General features: G+C 38.7%; 1 long non-coding RNA gene across 1 annotated transcript in view; it reads right to left on the bottom strand.

Moving 5' to 3' along the window:
- Window positions 1-490: 490 nt before the first annotated feature.
- The window catches only part of LOC136394601 (uncharacterized), a 119,391-nt gene continuing 101,655 nt past the window's right edge, over window positions 491-18,226 (bottom strand). Inside the window, exons 2-3 of the long non-coding RNA XR_010749209.1 lie at window positions 3,665-3,731; window positions 491-1,012 (exon numbers count right to left, since the gene is read on the bottom strand). This is a non-coding gene — a long non-coding RNA (uncharacterized lncRNA). The remainder of the gene's footprint in view (window positions 1,013-3,664; window positions 3,732-18,226) is intronic.

The following is an 18,226-nucleotide window of genomic DNA, read 5'->3' as shown; positions in this document are numbered from 1 at the left end:
CCAGTACCCCAGGTGCCACAGGGTTTGTCTACTCTGGTGGTGAGAACAGGACCCCTCCCAGGCCTGTGTGAAGTCCAGGGACGGCCCCGTCTGTGCTTGTTGCCCTGGCCGGGGTTAGTCTCCTCACATGCACGAGCTGGTTAGTGTGCAGATCTCCAGAGCTCTCCTTCTGTGCAGTTCTTTTTCCTCTGGTACCCCGGGCTGAAGACTCCAGTTCCCTTGGCCTTCAATAAGTCCTATCTTTCTCTCCCCAACTCAGGGAGACCTCCAGGCTTTGCCTGGTTCCCCTTGCTCACACTGGAGCCTAGAAACTCTCTCCAAACAGTAAGCTGGGGCAATGGCAGAGCTCACTTAACTTGTTTCTCCTCTCTTGGAGATCAATGTCCTACACTGTCTGTCTCTGAACATTTTTTTCATATGGTTTATGGTTATTTATATCTCTGAGTGTGTGTGTCAGGGGAAGTATAGATCCAGTCCCCACTATTCCATCCTTCACGTAGCGGGCCACTGGTCTCTTTTTGATTCTATCATCCCCCCGTTCAGCCACTCATGAGAGGTTTTTCCAATGCCATCTTCTTTTGTCCCTTAACAATGCCTGCCTTCATATTTTCTTCCTTGTCCTGTTGCCTCCAGGTTGTACACTGGCAATGGAAATAACTTTATTATTTTATTTTTAATCAATAACCATGGGGAATTAACTTTTTCCATTGATCTATGTTTATTATAAATTGCTGCATCAGCCACTACTTCAGTTTAGTATCGATTCCTGGTATAAACATGCAACTCCCTGAGTTGCCGATCTGTGTCAGGGTATTACTGCATTCCTAGCATTCAAATTCTCTTCTTAGTACCATCTCTGGTATCACCACTGTCCCATTCCTCTTCAGGCTCTTTATATTCTTCACATTCATTCGTCTTCATTCAAAAATGACTGTGAAGCATCTACTGGTTTAGTCTTGTGTTAGGCCCTGGGAATATAGCAGTGAGCAAAGAAGCCATTGGTCCAATCTGTCTGAACAAGGGAAAAAGACATCAATCAAACACTTATTTGTATATTTGTAAGAATACAACTTTGAAGACTTGAAAATGACAGATAAAATTATTTTCAGCCTGACCAGGTGGTGGTGCAGTGGATAGAGCATTGGACTGAGATGTGGAGGACCCAGGTTTGAGACCCTGAGGTCGCCAGCTTGAGCGCGGGCTCATCTGGTTTGAGCAAAGCTCACCAGCTTGAGTTCAAGGTCACTGGCTCGAGCAAGGGGTCACTTGGTCTGCTGTAGCCCCACAGTCAGGCACATATGAGAAATCAATCAATGAACAACTAAGGAGCCACAACAAAGAATTGATGTTTCTCATCTCTCTCCCTTCCTGTCTGTCTGTCCCTATCTGTCCCTCTCTCTGACTCTCTCTGTCTCTGCCACAAAAAAAAAACCCAAAACCATTTTTTAAACACTTAAAAAAACAGTTGAGTAGCTAATAGAGAGGAAAAAATGATAGGTTTAATATAAAAGTTGTGCAAATTGCTTCAGAATAAGCTACAAAGGACATAAGGTCTATATCCCTGGGGTCACAGATGATGATTTTCAACAGACCACACGTGAGAGGACAGGAAACAAACCCAGAGCTCAAGGAGGAACGAGGTTGGGAACCCTACAGGGAGAGGACCCTAAGGAGTGATGCCACGGAAGTGAACTGGCCAGACTTCATTCCACAGATGAGGTCACTTCAGTTTTACCCTTGGCTCTGGGTGAAACAGAAAAATAAAAACAGGCTCCTCTGAGAGTTCATTATTACAGCCTCAGTCACCTCATATTGGGGTTTGGATTTAAATATGAAAACCAAAGATCCTCAGGCCAAAAATGTAATTTAACGTATTGCTGACCATTCATACAGAAAATAAATGCAAATGACTGTTTAACATAGAACAAGATGACAAGCTTTGGTCATCATAAAAGTACACTGAGATAAAACATTGCTACTATCAAATTTGTAAAAAATATCAAAGTGCCTCTTTCCCATTGCTGATGAGGTTGTGGAGAAACAGACATTCTCATATGCTGCTGAGGGTTTTATAAAATGCTCTGGCCCCAGTGGAGGAGAAGATCTTGTACAATTACATATACATTGACTATGTACACATCAGTTCTGTGTCTAGGAATCTATCCCAAAGATATGCCATAAAAATACAAATTGATATCAGCACATGACTAAAAATTTCAGCTCTAAACAATTTATCAATTTAATCCCAAAGGCAAGGGAAGTAAAAGCAAAAATAAATAAAAGGAACTATATCAAACTAAAAAGCTTCTGCACAGCAAAAGAACTGACAACAAAGCAAACAGGCAGCCAAGTAAATGGGAGATGATATTTTCAAACAACAGCTATAATAAGGGGTTAATATCCAAAATATATAAAGAACTCACAAAGCTCAGCAACAAACAAGCAAACACTCTAAATAAAAACTGAGGACTTAAACAGACACTTCTCTCAAGTGGACATAAAAATGGCCAACAGCTATATTAAAAGATGATCATCTTCATTAGCTATTCAAGGAATGCAAATCAAAACTATAATGAGATATCACCTCACACCTGTTAGATTGGGTATTATCAACAAGACAGGTAATAACAAGTGTTGGAGAGGCTGTGGAGAAAAAGGAACCTTCATCCACTGCTGGTGGGAATGCAAATTAGTACAACTGTTATAGAAGAAAGTATTTTGGTTTCTCAAAAAATAAATAATAGAACTACCATATGACCCAGAAATCCTTCTACTGGGTATCTACCCCCAAACTTGAAAATACTGATATGTAAAGATACATGCACCCCCATGTTCATTGCAGCATTGTTCACAGTTGCCAAGACATGGAAACAACCAATGTGTCTCTTGATAAAGGATTGGATAAAGAGGATGTGGAATATATATACAATGGAATACTACTCAGCCATAAGAAATGATGACATAGTGACATTTACGACAACATGGAGGAATTTGAGGACGTTATACTGAGTGAAATAAATAAAATAATTAAGTAAATAAATAAGTATAGATGGCATATAAAACTGAGACTCATGGACATAGATTAAAGTGAAGTCATTACCAGGGCTAGGGGGGTGGGGGAAAGGAATGGGCCAAGGGTGTAAAAAGGGATGAATATAAGGTGACAGAAAATAATTTTACTTTGGGTGATGGGTATACAACATTATCAACAGTTCAAATGCTATAGAAATGTTTACTTGAAACCTATGTACTCTTATAGATCAATGTAACCCTGTTAAATTTAATTTTCTGAATAAAGTTTTTTTTAAAAAAATCAAGTAATACATCCATACCCCAAAAATGTCAGCTCTACTTGTAATAGGAAAAGACTAGAAACAACCCAAATGCTGATAGAACACTAGATGAATAAATGATTGAAAGTAAGCTGGTAGAAATATATAAGGCAAATACTAACCACAGGAAAGGGGAGTAAAAACATTCATTTTAGACAAATTAGAATTTGACAAAAATTCTAAGAAATATTATGAGATAAAAATAAAAATTATAAGAGACAAAGAAGATCACAGCATATTAATGAATGGTTAATTTGACCAGAAAGAGATACTACTTCTAACCTTGTATATACTTAATACCAAAGCTTAGAAATATGTAAAGCAAAACTTACTAGAATGCAAGGAGAAATCAACAAATCCACCAGCATAGTAGAAGACTTCTAACAGTGTACTCAGTAACTGCAGATCAAGCAGAGAAAAATCATAGATTGTAGTAGAGATGGTTGCTTTCCCTCCAATATCTCATTGTTCTTCTTTTAAACAGGGACGTGGTGACAGAGTGAAGATTACCTTTCCCAGCTTTCCTGACACACAGGTGCAGTCAAGCCTTCAAGTTTTTGCTCAAGGGGAAAGTGCCAGAGTGCTAAGGACACCTTCTCGGTCCTGCACTTAGAGGGAAAGGGTTCATCTCCTCTTTGTTCCTCTGGCAGGAATGGAAGCTGGTAAGTAAGAACTAGAGGTGGACCACAAGCTGGTGGCTCCGTGTTGAGGGAAAGAGCAACAAAATAAAGGTGAGGGGGCCCTGCGCACTGCAAACACCTTGGATAGCTTATGTGATAACTCTGCAAAGGAAGTAAGCTCATGTCTGGTTCGCATTGTTTTGGGTCTCTGATACAAGTACAAATTTAATCCCCAGAAGTAGAGTTGCAGGCACAGAATCAAGGTGACATTTCCTTGGAAGGCGTGTTGCAGGCTCTGAGAATGCAGACAGCACAGGCTGGAAACCTGGGAGCCTGCAGCAATTCACTGGGCCACTCTGTCTCCTCAGGTACTTCAGCAAGTTTTTCACATGCTGACGCAGGCTTTCCTCGCAATTCCTTTATTTTGAATGACTTCTGGGAAGCTGCCAATAAGTTGAAGCAGAGCAGGATTGGCAAAGCACAGAGATCATTAATAAAACACTCAAAATGAAAAACTCTGCTTAAGTTAGTACTTTACAGCCTTTCTCATATTGTGCACTCTTAATATGATACTCGTGTAGCTCACAGATCACATGAATGAGGCTGCTCATAGCCAGTGTGACCAGTCTGCATGCCCCGTTCATCCCAAATGGGTTAAGGGGAACAATATCTTGGCTGTCTTTTTAGCCTATTTGAGGCTAAATGGTGTGCCAGTGCACTGCTTGACTAGCTCTGTTTTACATAAGATCTTTGGCTGCGGTCACTCTGACATGGAACTGACCAGAAGCAAGCAACCTAGGAAATTGTAGAAAATTTTGCCAAAGAAACCACAAGTTTAGTTTATGCAAATATGTGTTTGTTAATCTTGAAAACAATTCCCAAGCACCCAAGTCTGGATGAGCAGAACTTGCAATAATATCATTCATTGCCTCACTGCAGAGGTAAGTAAACTTTCCAAAGGCTACTCCAATGAAAGCACGGGACAGTTAAGAGGACAGGAAAGCACTCTTTAATGGTGAAGTCAGGGGACAAAGGACAAAATGGTTCCTGCCAGATGCCCAAAACAATAACTGCCACATGGGTTAAGCAGTATCTTCCTCCACTGCCAGGACAGAAAATCGCAAGGCCTGCCCAGTAGCATTTACTTTTTCTGAAGGAGGAATGACTTCTGGGTATCACTTTTCTTAGTGAGGAGTTTTCATTGCAATATCCTACTCATTCTCCACCACCTTGTGGGGTGGTGTGAGAGGTGGGGGATTGAGGGTGAGCATATAAATAGGCTTCATTGCTGGTGGCTGGGTCCTGGAGAGGCAGACCTGATGGAGCGAATGGGGCATCACTCAGGAGTCTACACACCATGAATGGATTATTGTCCTTGGGGAGAGAAGGTTGTATTATGTGTGGTAAGAAGTGTACATGGGCATAATCGGGTAGTCATACTAAGTGTCTATCATATCAGCCCAGGATTGCTTATACTCACACTATTTTGGGAGAGAGAAATAACCTCTTTCTTGTTTAAGACACAGACCTTTAGGCCTTTACTATAGCAGCCTGGAGACATGTAGAAGAATAGTCCTATAAGCTATTTTTCAAATTACAAAAGAACAGAAACAAACAAACAAACAAAACACCTGTAAACAATTAAAATATCCATCAAGAACAGAATGGGTAAATAATTGTGGTTTGTCAGACTGAAATACAGTATAGTGGCGAAGAGCACAGGAATGAACTACGTGAATCTTCAACCATGCTACAAGCATGATGTTGAGTGAAAGACAACTATAGAAAAATGCAGAATTTACATAAAGTTTTAAATAAGCTAAAACTAAGACATCATTAGGTATACATTCATAGGTTGTATAACCATTGTGATGGTTAATTTTGTGTCAACTTGACCGAGCCATGAAATACCTAGATGTTTTTTCCAACATCGGTGCTTCTTTGAGGGTATATTTAGATGAGATTAATATTTAAATCAGTAGACTGAGTAAAAAAAACCTCTTCTTTATGTGGGTGAACATCATCTAATCACTCAGAGGCCCAACTGGAACAAAAAGGCTGATTCTCCCTTGAGAAAGAGGGAAGTCTTTCTGTCTGGTGACCTTTGAACTGGGATATTTTTTCCCCACCTTCAGACTCGCACTGAAACACTGGTCCCAAGCCTGCTGGCCTCAGGGCAGGAATCACACCACCCGCTCTCCTGAGCTTCCAGCTTGCCAACTCTATCCTGCAGCCCTTGCGGCTCCACAGCGTCCATAATTGTGTGAGCCAATCCCTTATAACAAATTGTTTTCCATATTTATATGCATCCTATTGTTTCTGTTTCTCTGGAAAACCCAGAGTAATACAACCATTTAAGAAAATCAATTAAGAGTTATTAACAAAAGACTCAAGACAGTGGTCACATCTGCTAGGAACAAAGTGAAGGATCCATTCAGAAGAAACACGCGGGGAATGGTAATGTTTATGACAATTCTCTATTGCTTCATCCTGGGTGGTAAACTTTATGAACTTGCACCTTATTAGCTTTTAAAATATACATTATCATATAACCTTTTTATATGCGTGTTATGTTTCTTAATGAAAAAGTCTTCTTCATTGAAAAGATGACAATTTTGAAAGTACGTTGAAAGAGGTTAAAGATTCCATGGGTGGCGAAAGAGTGGTGGCCGGGGCGATGCCACCGATCATTTCTCCCGGGCTTTCTGTGTCTGTAACTCATATCCATTGTGTTCATTTACTGGGTACATGAATGACTTCCAAATAAGTACATGTTTTTCTTAACAAGTAGTTAACCAGGAAAGGAGGAGGTCAGTCGCTCCTTGAAAGTGGCACTAGTTAAGCAGCTCCCGAAGCCGAGGGGAATAGCATTTTGTGCCCCAGAGCACACAGTGAGGTCATATGACACCCACAAAGAGGCAGGATTGAAACATGCCCTCCCTTTTATTTGGTGCCAAGTTTCTTTGGTTAATTCCACTGGGGTTATCTCAGACAAGAAAACTTAGTCCCTCAAAAAAGACAAATGGTCAGAAGAAAGCACCCAGTAAAGCATGGATTCAAGTATCAAAGGAAGTCGATTAAATTTGCTCAGTTTTTTGATCTAGTTATTACTCATTTGTGGAAAAGTTTAAAATCCCCAGATCGGCCCTGGCCAGTTGGCTCAATGGTAGAGCTCTGGCCTGGCATGTGGATGTCCCAAATTCAATTCCCAACCAGGACACACAGGAGAAGTGCCCATCTGTTTCTCAACCCCTCCCCCTCTTGCTTCTCTCTTTCCTTCTCTTCCTCTCTTGTAGCCATGGCTTGATTGAAGCAAGTTGGCTCCAGGCACTGAGAATGGCTCCATGGCTTCCACTTCAGGCTCTAAGAAGAGCTTGGTTGCTGAGCAATGGAGCAACACCCCACGTGGCAGAGCATCACCCTGTAGTGGGCTTGCAGGGTGAATCCCAGTCAAGGCGCATGTGGGAGTCTGTCTCTGCTTCCTCTCCTCTCACTGAAAAAAAATATATATCCCCAGATCGTTCCTAATGCAGGTGTGGAATGTGGAGCTGAATGCTCCAGTTAGCTGGATACAAAATTCTCATATAACTAACTTGAGGGTATGGAAACACCTGTCTTTTCTGGTGGAAATTCATAGAAAAAAGGTGTATTTAATGTGAAGAAACATAATACTGGCTAGTTTCTTTAAATGAAGAGCAATACAGAAAACAAAGCAAAACCAAAAGACAATTGTATTTTATGTGGCATTTGGAGATGACCATATTTGTGTATGTATGTGGGGTTTGGGGAGTTGCTAACACTGCTATATCAGATTATCATTTATTAAGTGTGTACTATGTGTCCAGAACTATGCTAGGCACTTTGAGCACATCATCTCTTCTTTTCACAAATAATCTATGTAGTAGGCTTCATTATCCATATTTGACACAGGCAGATTCAGCTTCTCCCCTCGATCTTGGAAACGTCCCTTGCTTGAAGCAGAAGGTATAGAAAGAGCTGCCAGTTCCTGTCTGTCTGGGGTGGACCACTGAAGTGCTTCTGGTATAATGCTGCATTTACTAACCCGCATTAAAAAGGGAATGCCTGCTATTCCTTAGTACTTGTTGGGCATCTTCATCAGCTTATAGAGTTGGAGTTTTCCCTTGTTCTTTCCTCTCCCTTGCCTCTGGGCCCCATTGTTGTCTTGCCTCACATCCCTCTTTCTGTGCTCGGTCCTCCTCTGTGTGTTCTGCTGCTTCTTTGCCTTGGGTCCTGATGCAGGCTCCTTGCCCAGGATTGGTTTTGTCATTACCTTAGATGGTCCTTCACTTTCCAGATGGAGACTATGGAAGCCTCGTAATGACATCAGAAAGGATGGATCTAGTGCCAAGTTTTTTGATCCTTCCTCTCATGCATTTGACAGTAAGCAACTGAGACCAGCCCTAAAGATAAAGTCCAAATTTCTTTATCTTTTTTTAATTTTTAATTTTTTTTCATTGATTTGAGAGAGAGAGAGAGGAAGGGAGTAAGAGAAAGAGAGAGAAAGAGAGAGCGAGAGAGAGGCATCAAGTCATTGCTTCACTCAGTTGTTCCATTTAGCTGTGCACTCACTGGTTGCTTCTTGTATGTGCCCTGACCAGGATTCGAACCCGTGATCTCGGCACACCAAGGACATTTTGTTCACTGAGCCACCCGGCCAGGGCTAAAGTCCAAATTTCTTAACATGGCTTGTATAGTAGTTGAGTTTATTTTGATATCACTTTATTATCTTATTTATCACTTAATTACACTTATTATCTACTGTAGGAAATCCAAAATGAAAAGCTAACATTCTTTTCATTTGTCTTCTGGAAGGACAACTGAGCATTTCTTTTCTGGACTCTTTGCCCTAGTAAAAATGGGGATTAATAATTTCTTTCTTTCCCCCAGATGTCACTAAATATATTTTTGAATACCTTTGTCTGGGAGATATGGTTCTATATATAAGGTAAGATAGAAATAGGTATTTTGAAAGGAAAAGGATTGTGACCCAATCTGGAGGTACTGATGAGTTGTGGGTTATGTGAGTGTCAGAGACAGAAGTCTGCTTACATTCATGGTTGTAGTGGTGGCAGGACATTATGCACATGTATCCTGAAATGCTAGGCCCTAAGTCCTGTATCCTGGGACCTATGGAAAATGTGCCTGTCTCTGCAGTGTTTGTCATGGGCAAGGAGGTACTGCTGGCTGGCAGAGGGGGAGAAGCCTGAGTCAGGAGCACTGGTGGCAGCGGCAAGGACAAATGGCGTGTCGGAGGCCCCTCATTAACTTTTCTGAAATATGATACTCCTGAAAAAGGAAAGGGTTACAAAAATATCATATGTGACTGAGACTAGATATTCTTCAATCCTTAGCAGATAAGAACTGAGACATTTTTAAATTTAGAACTATTTATAAAGAGATACAATTTTTCTTACATCTCCAGAGTCCTGGTGCACATTTACCTATCACCAGCTTTGCTCTATCTATTTATGAAATTGTATTTTACCTTACTCTAGAACAGTTAAAACTTTTCAATATTTCAGTCTTATCATGAGTTTCCTTGACTCCAAACTTTCACATTTATCATTGCATCTGTTTGAAACATTTATATCTCCTTCTTCCCACCCCCAACACATGCAAGCATGCACGCACACACCTACACACACACCTACACACACACACACACACACACACACCCTGACCCAATATGCTGTCATCCATAGGTAAACAGAATTTCAGAATGGGGCCATGTGCCTATCCTGATTCATTTGTGTAGCTGATGAGGGATTTTTACTTATCTAATTTGGTCACGTTTAAATACAGCATAGAAGACTCACACACAAATAATAAAAAAAATTGTAGCACTGATTTAGAAAGGAACAAATGTGCTAGCAGAATCAAAATAATCTTATATAGAAACATGTTTCCAATCAAAGCTAAGAAATACATGAACCAAAAGACTGGCACTTGCCTTTGATTATAAAGTTGACGTACTAGCAAAGGACTTGAATTGTTCAGATCTGGTTACAAATCCATAAAATAGTTCCCTCTAAGGAGCTATTATGACCTTTTTTATATAACCCTCATTATAAATTAATTCTCCATGACAACTAACTAGGGAAATATTTTAATCTAGATAGAAAAAATCATACTCATCTAAGAAGCTTTCGTTAAGCTCTATGTTCAGATACTAGAAATGATTTTATTAAAGTTCAGGAGTGATTTGCAAACTAATGTTGTTTTGATGTGTCTGATACATAATAGAGTTGCTGGGTTTATCTACTGAATTAGTTCCTTTAGGTAAATATTGCATTGGGAGCAATCTTGGGAATGATAGTGACATTGAACCTTGTTTTATGTTTTGATTACCTGTATTATTATTACTTTCTCCCCTGAAAGGCTCAAAAAAATTAAATTTGTCTTGAGAGCAAATATTATTCTGCTGTTCAGATGCACAAGAGTAAAAATAATACCGATGTTTCAAAGAAACCAAAGACAACTCTGCCTGCGGGAGGTTTGTCTTCTTGTCAGAAGCCTATAGATTAGGTTTGCTACATTAAAAACAAATAATACGTATTTCAGTCAAGGGGATATTGAAAGTAGAGTTATATTTCTGTGTTCCACACATAAAAGATCAGCAAATAATTCAGTGGTTGCTGAACAGTTGGGGTTTTTTTGGTAGGAATTTTTCTAGCATATTTCGTAGCCTTGCAATTCTCTTGAGCCAAGTGATCAAGGTGATGAATGTCTATCTTGAATTAACTCCTGCTACAGTGAAGTGCCAGTTGATCTAAGCTCTTTTAATCATGACAATTCAAATGTATCTCATTATTTTTTCTAAAAATCTGGGCAATACCTTCTTGAAAAGCTACAACTGACAAGAAGTACACCTCCCTAGAGGTAAGGGATGGCTGGGAATCATTGAATTGATTTTTGATGTGTCATTGTCAGATTGTACCAGACACTCTGCAATCAGTCAGTTGCAAAGTTGCTCCCCAGCCTCTCTGTGGTGTGCTCAACTTCAATTCCATCTAAGGCTGAGTCTTTGGAATGTACCCCCAAAAAAAGAAAATACATGAGTTTGTACATCTTTCTGAATCTATTTATGAAATAGGTTTGACTATTATAAATAGAACTTTACTGACAATTCATTAAATTGTAAAATGTTTAAGAGTTAGAAGAAACCTAGAGATTGTCTTGCCTTTACTGTATGGAGACTAAGGCCATTGGAGGCGACATGACTTGCCAATTAGTCAGAGAAAAAGCCTGACTTGGAACTTTGCATAACATATGGTATGCAATATGTGCTTGATCAGTTTTGTTGAATTCAAATGAATTGGAATATATTCTCTTAGATCCTAATTCAGAGTGAAACAAAGATGATTTATCACTTTACAAATGTTTAAGCTGTCTTAAAAAGTCAGCTCTGTTAATGAAAAGAAGAGCTAACATTCTTGATTGATAATATATGCCAAGCATTATGCTAAGTGCTTTACATACAGATTGTATACATTTCAATCAGGTATATTTTTTATCTTTTTTTCTTTCTTCACATGAAGAAGCCAAGGATCAGGAAGATTTGGTAAACTGGCCAAAGTCACCAGCTAGTGAATAAAACTGGGTTCTAATTTGGGACTTTCTTATTCCAAAGCTTGTTTTTTAAAGCGTTGTGCTGTAACCAAGTGTTTTTATTAGCCGAGTGAAATTATTGAAGTGTCCACAGAATGGTGCCAGGTAATGAGCCTCAGAAAATACAGATTTGTAGATTTTAAGAGAGTTCAGCTGAAAAATGTAAAGGCATAGTCTATTTGACTTCCAATTCTAGCAACTTGACAAACTAAGCCAATTTAGAGAATATCACGTAAAAGCTAGTTGGAAAGCTTGGTGAATTTTTTTTAATGCAATATCTCTGATGCACTTAACAGGAAATCATGTAGATACACACACAGGTGTGCCCATGCACACTCACAAGAGAGTAAAAAGAAAGATAAAGAATTCCTATATGGAAAACAAGACACAGAAAATTGATTCTCAGCAAAAATTAAAAAGCACACATTAAAACGATCCACCTTGAGTCAGAGTCATCAGGCACAATAACCAACAGGATTAATACCCTCAAAACTTGGGATACTTGAATAATATTTTACACACACATATGTGTGTACATATCTGAAATTATGAAAGAGAATCCATTGAGAAAGAAGATACAGAAAAAAAAACCAAGCAGGTATAACGAAAAATCTAACTCGAATTTCTATAAGTGAAAAATAGAATGGTTTAAATCAGGGGTAGTCAACCTTTTTATACCTACCGCCCACTTTTATATCACTGTTAGTAATAAAATTTTCTAACCGCCCACTGATTCCATAGTAATGGTGATTTATAAAGTAGGGAAATAACTTTACTTTATAAAATTTATAAAGCAGAGTTACAGCAAGTTAAAGCATATAATAATAATTACTTACCAAGTACTTTATGTTGGATTTTTGCTAAGTTTGGCAGAATAAGTCTTTATAAAACAACCTACTATAGTTAAATCTATTTTTTTTACTTATATTTATACTTTGGTTGCTCCACTACCGCCAACCATGAAAGCTGGAACACCCACTAGTGGGCGGTAGGGACCTGGTTGACTACCATTGGTAAATGAAAAGCTCAATATTCAGGCTAATGAGTAGATTAGACCTGGCTAAGGAGAGACCTGGTTTAGCTGAAGAGAGATCTGAGCTATTTTCCAGTCAGCCACTCAGAGATCTTAAGAATTGGAACAAATATAAGAGAGTCTAAGCACCATGGAAGATGTGGTAAGAATATTCAATGTTATCTAATAGGAGTTAAGAAAGAGCAGAGAGAATGGGTGTTGGAAATACTCAATATAGCAGTGGTCCCCAACCTTTTTTTTGGCCACGGACCAGTTTAATGTCAGAAAATATTTTCACGGACTGTCCTTTAGGGTGGGACAGATAAATGCACAAAATAAAATTATGTGACCGGCATAAAAACTGTGGTATTTTTAAATATAATTGTCGAACTTACGAGATAAGCATCAAGAGTGAGTCTTAGATGTGACAGAGGGAATCTGGTCATTTAAAAAAAATAAAACATCGTTCAGACTTAAATATAAATAAAAAGGAAATAATGTAAGTTATTTATTCTTTCTCTGTGGACTGGTACCATATGGCCCACGGACCAGTACCGGTCCACGGCCCGGGGGTTGAGGACCACTGCAACATAATATTCAGTAATTGAAAAAAATAAGGGTCCATCAGTAGATAAGTGGATAAAAAAGCTGTGGTACATTTACACAATGGAATGCTATGCAGCCATAGAAAAGAAGTAAATTTTACCCTCGGTGACAGCTTGGATGGACCTGGAGAGTATTATCGAATTGTATGAACAAAGTGAACAAGCAAAATAGATACAGGTTCATAGAGAGAGAGCAGGCTGACAGCTTAACAGCTGTTGGGGGTGGGGTGGGGCTGCGGAAGAGAGGGATTGAGCAACAAAGGAAAAAAAGAGAAAAACTTCATGGACACAAACAATAGCTTGGTGATTGCCAGGGGGCGGGGCTGAGGAAAGGCGGAGGCGGACATTGAGGTCATAAATGGGGATGGAAAGAGATTTGTGGTGAACACACAATACAGTATACAGAGGATGTGTTGTGGAATTGTGCATCTAAAACCTGTATAATTTTGTTAACCAGTGTCAGCTGAATAAAGTCAATAAAAAGGAAAAAAATTTTCTAGAAGAGATGAAAGACATGTTTTCAGATGGAATGCATACAAGTCCCAAGAAGTTTAAATAAATATAAATGCACACTGTTTAAGGGAAATTTTGGTCAAAGTGTGGACAGTTTCTCTTTTTTGTGCCAGTTTCAAACCAATTAAAGGCTTATTTTTATAAGGCAATAAATAAAAGGCTTAGACATCCAAGAAAAAGTCATTAGTCAAAATAGTTTTTAACAAGTCCATTTACTCTCCACTCAACATGACAAACAACCGAACATCAGACACTACTTTCATTGTTTTCAGATATTACTTCCATTGTTTCATAGCCTTCTGATCTTGAGATTTGTTTGCTTGTTTCCTACATTCATCCATGCAAAACTGAAGGACATGCACCTTCACAGCTGCCACCTTAGAACGGATAAAACAGAAGTCTGTCTGTGGTAGAACTGTAAATCTTTGTAGACACAACTAAGCTAGTGCTTCCCCCAACAGGACCACACATATCCTAGAAAACATCACAGATCTAAAATAGTCATAAGTTATATAACTTCTAAACAAATCTCGTAGAAATGGAAGGGAAGAAAACTCAAACCAATAAAAAACAGGAAAGAAATTGAAGAGAAAACATTATTTTATGAAAATACAGGAATCATGGATGAAAAAAATCTAAGTGTACCATCAATCACAATAAATGTCCATAGATTAAACTTGCCAGTTCAAAGACAGAGTCTTAATTTGTATTTTTAAAAAAAAGTACCTCTATGTCCTATTTAGAGAAGATGTTATGTGGACACAAGATGACAAGAAGAGAAGAAGGTAAAGAATAGGAAATATCTGTCAGGCAATTCTAAGCAAACATTATTATAGGAAGTGATGCTGCACACCTTTGACGGACCACAGTCTAAGGGCAGGGGCCACGAGGGCAGCAGCCAGGACAGGCTACAAACATCAGAGCTGGCTAATCAACTTTTCTGAATGTGGATACGTCACAATTTATGTGGAATGGAATCATTTTGTTATTCTTTTTCCAATGTATTTCCTGAGTCAATGCTTAGCCCATTAATTTTCAGTCTTTAAACTTTCTTTTTGCAGAAATATCTATATCTATCTATATCTATATCTATATCTATATCTATATCTATATCTATATCTATATCTATATCTATATCTATATCTATATCTATATATATGTTTATATTCTGTTTTCCTCTAAGTACAGTGGTACCTTGAGATACAAATTTAATGTGTTCTGTAACCGAGCTCGTAAGTCAGTCAACTCGTATATCAAACTGCCAATACTGGACCCATGCACCAATGCGCCAACTAGCGGCAGCTTCCCGAACTACGACTTGTATCTCAATTTCGCTCAGATCTCGAAGAAAAATACGGACCGAGTTGCAGCTCGTATCTTTAAAAAAATCGTATGTTGGTCTTTTCATATCTCAAGGTACCACTGTATAGCTGTATCCGTCAATATTTAGATATAGTGTTTTCATTGTCATTTAATTCACAATATTCTAATTTTTGTTATGATTTCTTTTGAGAAATGAACGTTTCAATTTCTTTTTTCTTTTTTTTTTATTAAGTTAGGAGCAGAGAGGCAAAAAGACAGACTCCCTCATGTGCTCTGACTGAGATCCACCAGACAAGTCCAAGGATCCCCTATGGGGCGATGCTTTGCCTATTTGAACCCATTGTTCCAGTGCTCGGCATTGAGCTATTTTAGCACCTAAGGAGAGGCCATGGTGCCATCCTCAGCACCTGGGGCCAACTTGATTGAATAAGCCATGGCTGTGGGAGAGGGAGAGAAAGAGAGAGAAGGGGGAGGGGTGGAGAAGCATATGGTCGCTTCTCCTATGTGTCCTGACCTGGAATCAAACCCAAGACATCCACACACTGGGATGACACTCTACTGTTGAGCCAACTGGCTAGAGCTTCAATTTCTTAATATTTGAGTGTAGTTCTCTTTTCATTTTTAATTATATTTCATGTGAGGGTAAATGACATACACTAACTTCAAGAAATCTCTATTCCAGTGGGGGTAAGATTAATAACCAGTTATCAAAAATAAATACATAATTTCAGATCATAATGTACCTATAAAGCTAATAAAGTGGGATATGTAGTAATACTATATTAAGAACTAGTTTGTCTGCTGTATAATCTCCTCTTAGTGATTCACTATATATATTAACTCATAAAAGGATGTGAAAAGATGGGCAATTAGGCAACATAGCTTTTTTTATACATATTCCAAAATTATCTAACCAGATAATTTTATAATGTTTATAATGTCTCACTGGTTGCAGTGGCACTATTGGTGCCCTGCCTATAACCCCTCAAAGCTGAAAATTTTTCTGTACATGGCCATAACTACAGGTTACCTGAGAGCATTCTGGGAGCAAGGCCCCTGGGAGCAGCCCTTAAACACTGAGGAATGAGATTAGAGAGTAAATAATCAAGCTTCTCTGCTATGTGGGTGAAACAACTTTTGAGTGGCAAGCATGTTCTTGAAAGCAGTGCTTTCTAACCTTTTTACACTTGGGGACCAGTGAAAATAGGAGAATTATTTTGGAGACCAATAAGGCAGAAATCACCATGAATATAAGCTAATTCGACTAAGATCATTGGGTCTGTCATCTTCATACAACATCAGGGTGGTTAACTCTTTCGTGGACTAGCACAAAATTTTTCGCAGACCGATCCTCAGACCAGCGGTTGAAAAATACTGCTTTAAAGCATCTCTCAGGTGAGCCAGTGGGACCACGTACCAATTGTCCACAATGGAAACCTGCTTTCCAACCCATATTTTCTTGACTTTCTTCTCTTTCCTGTCCAATATCCCTGCCTTTTACTGTACTTCCTAAGATTGCAACACAAAACACCAATGAACAGCTTGAAAGCTTTTCCCGTTGTAACAGAAACAGAGTTTGAGAGGAGAAACTCTGAAGCATTGGGCTGCTGTCACAGTTTCATGATTTATTTTACTTTTACCAGAGATTAGAGGAATTTATTTCTATTCCTGAATGAAATAACTACAGGCAAGTTAAGGAACATATTTTATCCCAGCAGAGAGTATATGGTCCCTTCTTCTACTTTTGGAAAAACTGTAATGTTTCTATCTTATTTTAAAAACTAAATTTCTGTTATTTGTAAGCTACTCAGACTATGGCATTCTGCAATAAAGCATGGACAGACTAAGACAAGGCGCTTTTATCCTGGGATCAATGGATATCCAAGGGGTTAGTGGTTAGAATTCAGTGTCTTTCAACTAGAAAATAGAGATAAATGATAGGAAGAAAGATAGATAGATATAAGTATAGACCTCTATCTAAAGACACACATATGGGATGAGCAAAAGTAGGTTTACAGTGCCATTGTGATATTCTTTTGAGTTAATAAAGCTATTATTGTAATAATAACCTGTATGGCTTTTTCCATACGAACAACTGTAAAACTACTTTTGCCCACTTCTGTATATCTTAAATTTTAGTAACCTCTAACTGAAAATTAACATTTCCTTCAACTGTGAATGTAGGCAACAAACCACACAGCAGAATTGGCAGTACGTACCTGTGACTTTATAATTTGTAAAAATTGTGAGGTTTTGGATCACATTATAATTGGTGTAGATGTCTTGAAAATTGTCACTTATCACAACTTCAGAATTATGGTAGTTATTATACTCTGCAATAGCTCTTGTTATTTAATAAGTAAAGATATATATTATACATAATCTGTTAAAATATTTGTATGTATTTGATGTTCTTTGGAATCCTGATTTATTTTATGCATTAAATAATATTTTTCTAAGAAGGGAGCCACAGGTTTCCCCAGACTGCACAGGGTGCAAGGCACAGAAGAAGTTAAGAATGCCCAACGGCCACTGTTACTACCTATTTCACAGTTTTGGAGACTGTGGCTGAGATAACCTAAGGTTATAAGGAACAGAGCTAGGAGAGGAAGCCAGGCAGTGTCTCCAGAGTTCATACCCTTACCCTGTGGCTGCCTCTTTGAGGTTCAATAACAGTTTCTCTGCTGGGTCCCAGAGACACCATGACCTTCCCCACAGGTGATCTGAGCCCCTAGTCGATGCTGCACATAGCAGCCAGGTGTGCTCAGTGAAATCCTTTATTGGCTTCTCCTCACACTATCCTTCTTAGTCTGGCTTTTGTCTACCTCCCCAAACCCTCTTCCTCCCTCTGTTCTTCTCTATTTTCCAGCCACACTGCAGTCCTCTACCTTGGGCCTTTAAACTTAGTCCTTCCTGTCACTAAAACGTTCCTCCTCCCTTCATGTCCTTCTTATCCTGTGACTTCTGTTTTCGTGTCCCCATCACACAGTGGGCTTCAGTGATGAACTCATCAAGGTAAGTTCTTGCTGTTTTTCTTATATAATTACTGGATATTGGAAATGTCTTCTCCCAGTTTTGGCTTATTGTTTTACCTCCTTTAATAAAATCATTTGGTGAGCAAAATTTTTAATTTTAGAGAGTCAAACTAATCAGTCTTTTCTTTGTTAGTTTGTACTTTTTGTTTCGTAGGAA

The sequence above is a fragment of the Saccopteryx leptura genome, chromosome 2, assembly GCF_036850995.1.
Source record: "Saccopteryx leptura isolate mSacLep1 chromosome 2, mSacLep1_pri_phased_curated, whole genome shotgun sequence".
Classification (NCBI taxonomy): Eukaryota; Metazoa; Chordata; class Mammalia; order Chiroptera; family Emballonuridae; genus Saccopteryx; species Saccopteryx leptura.
This window is presented reverse-complemented; position numbering and strand designations above follow the sequence as displayed.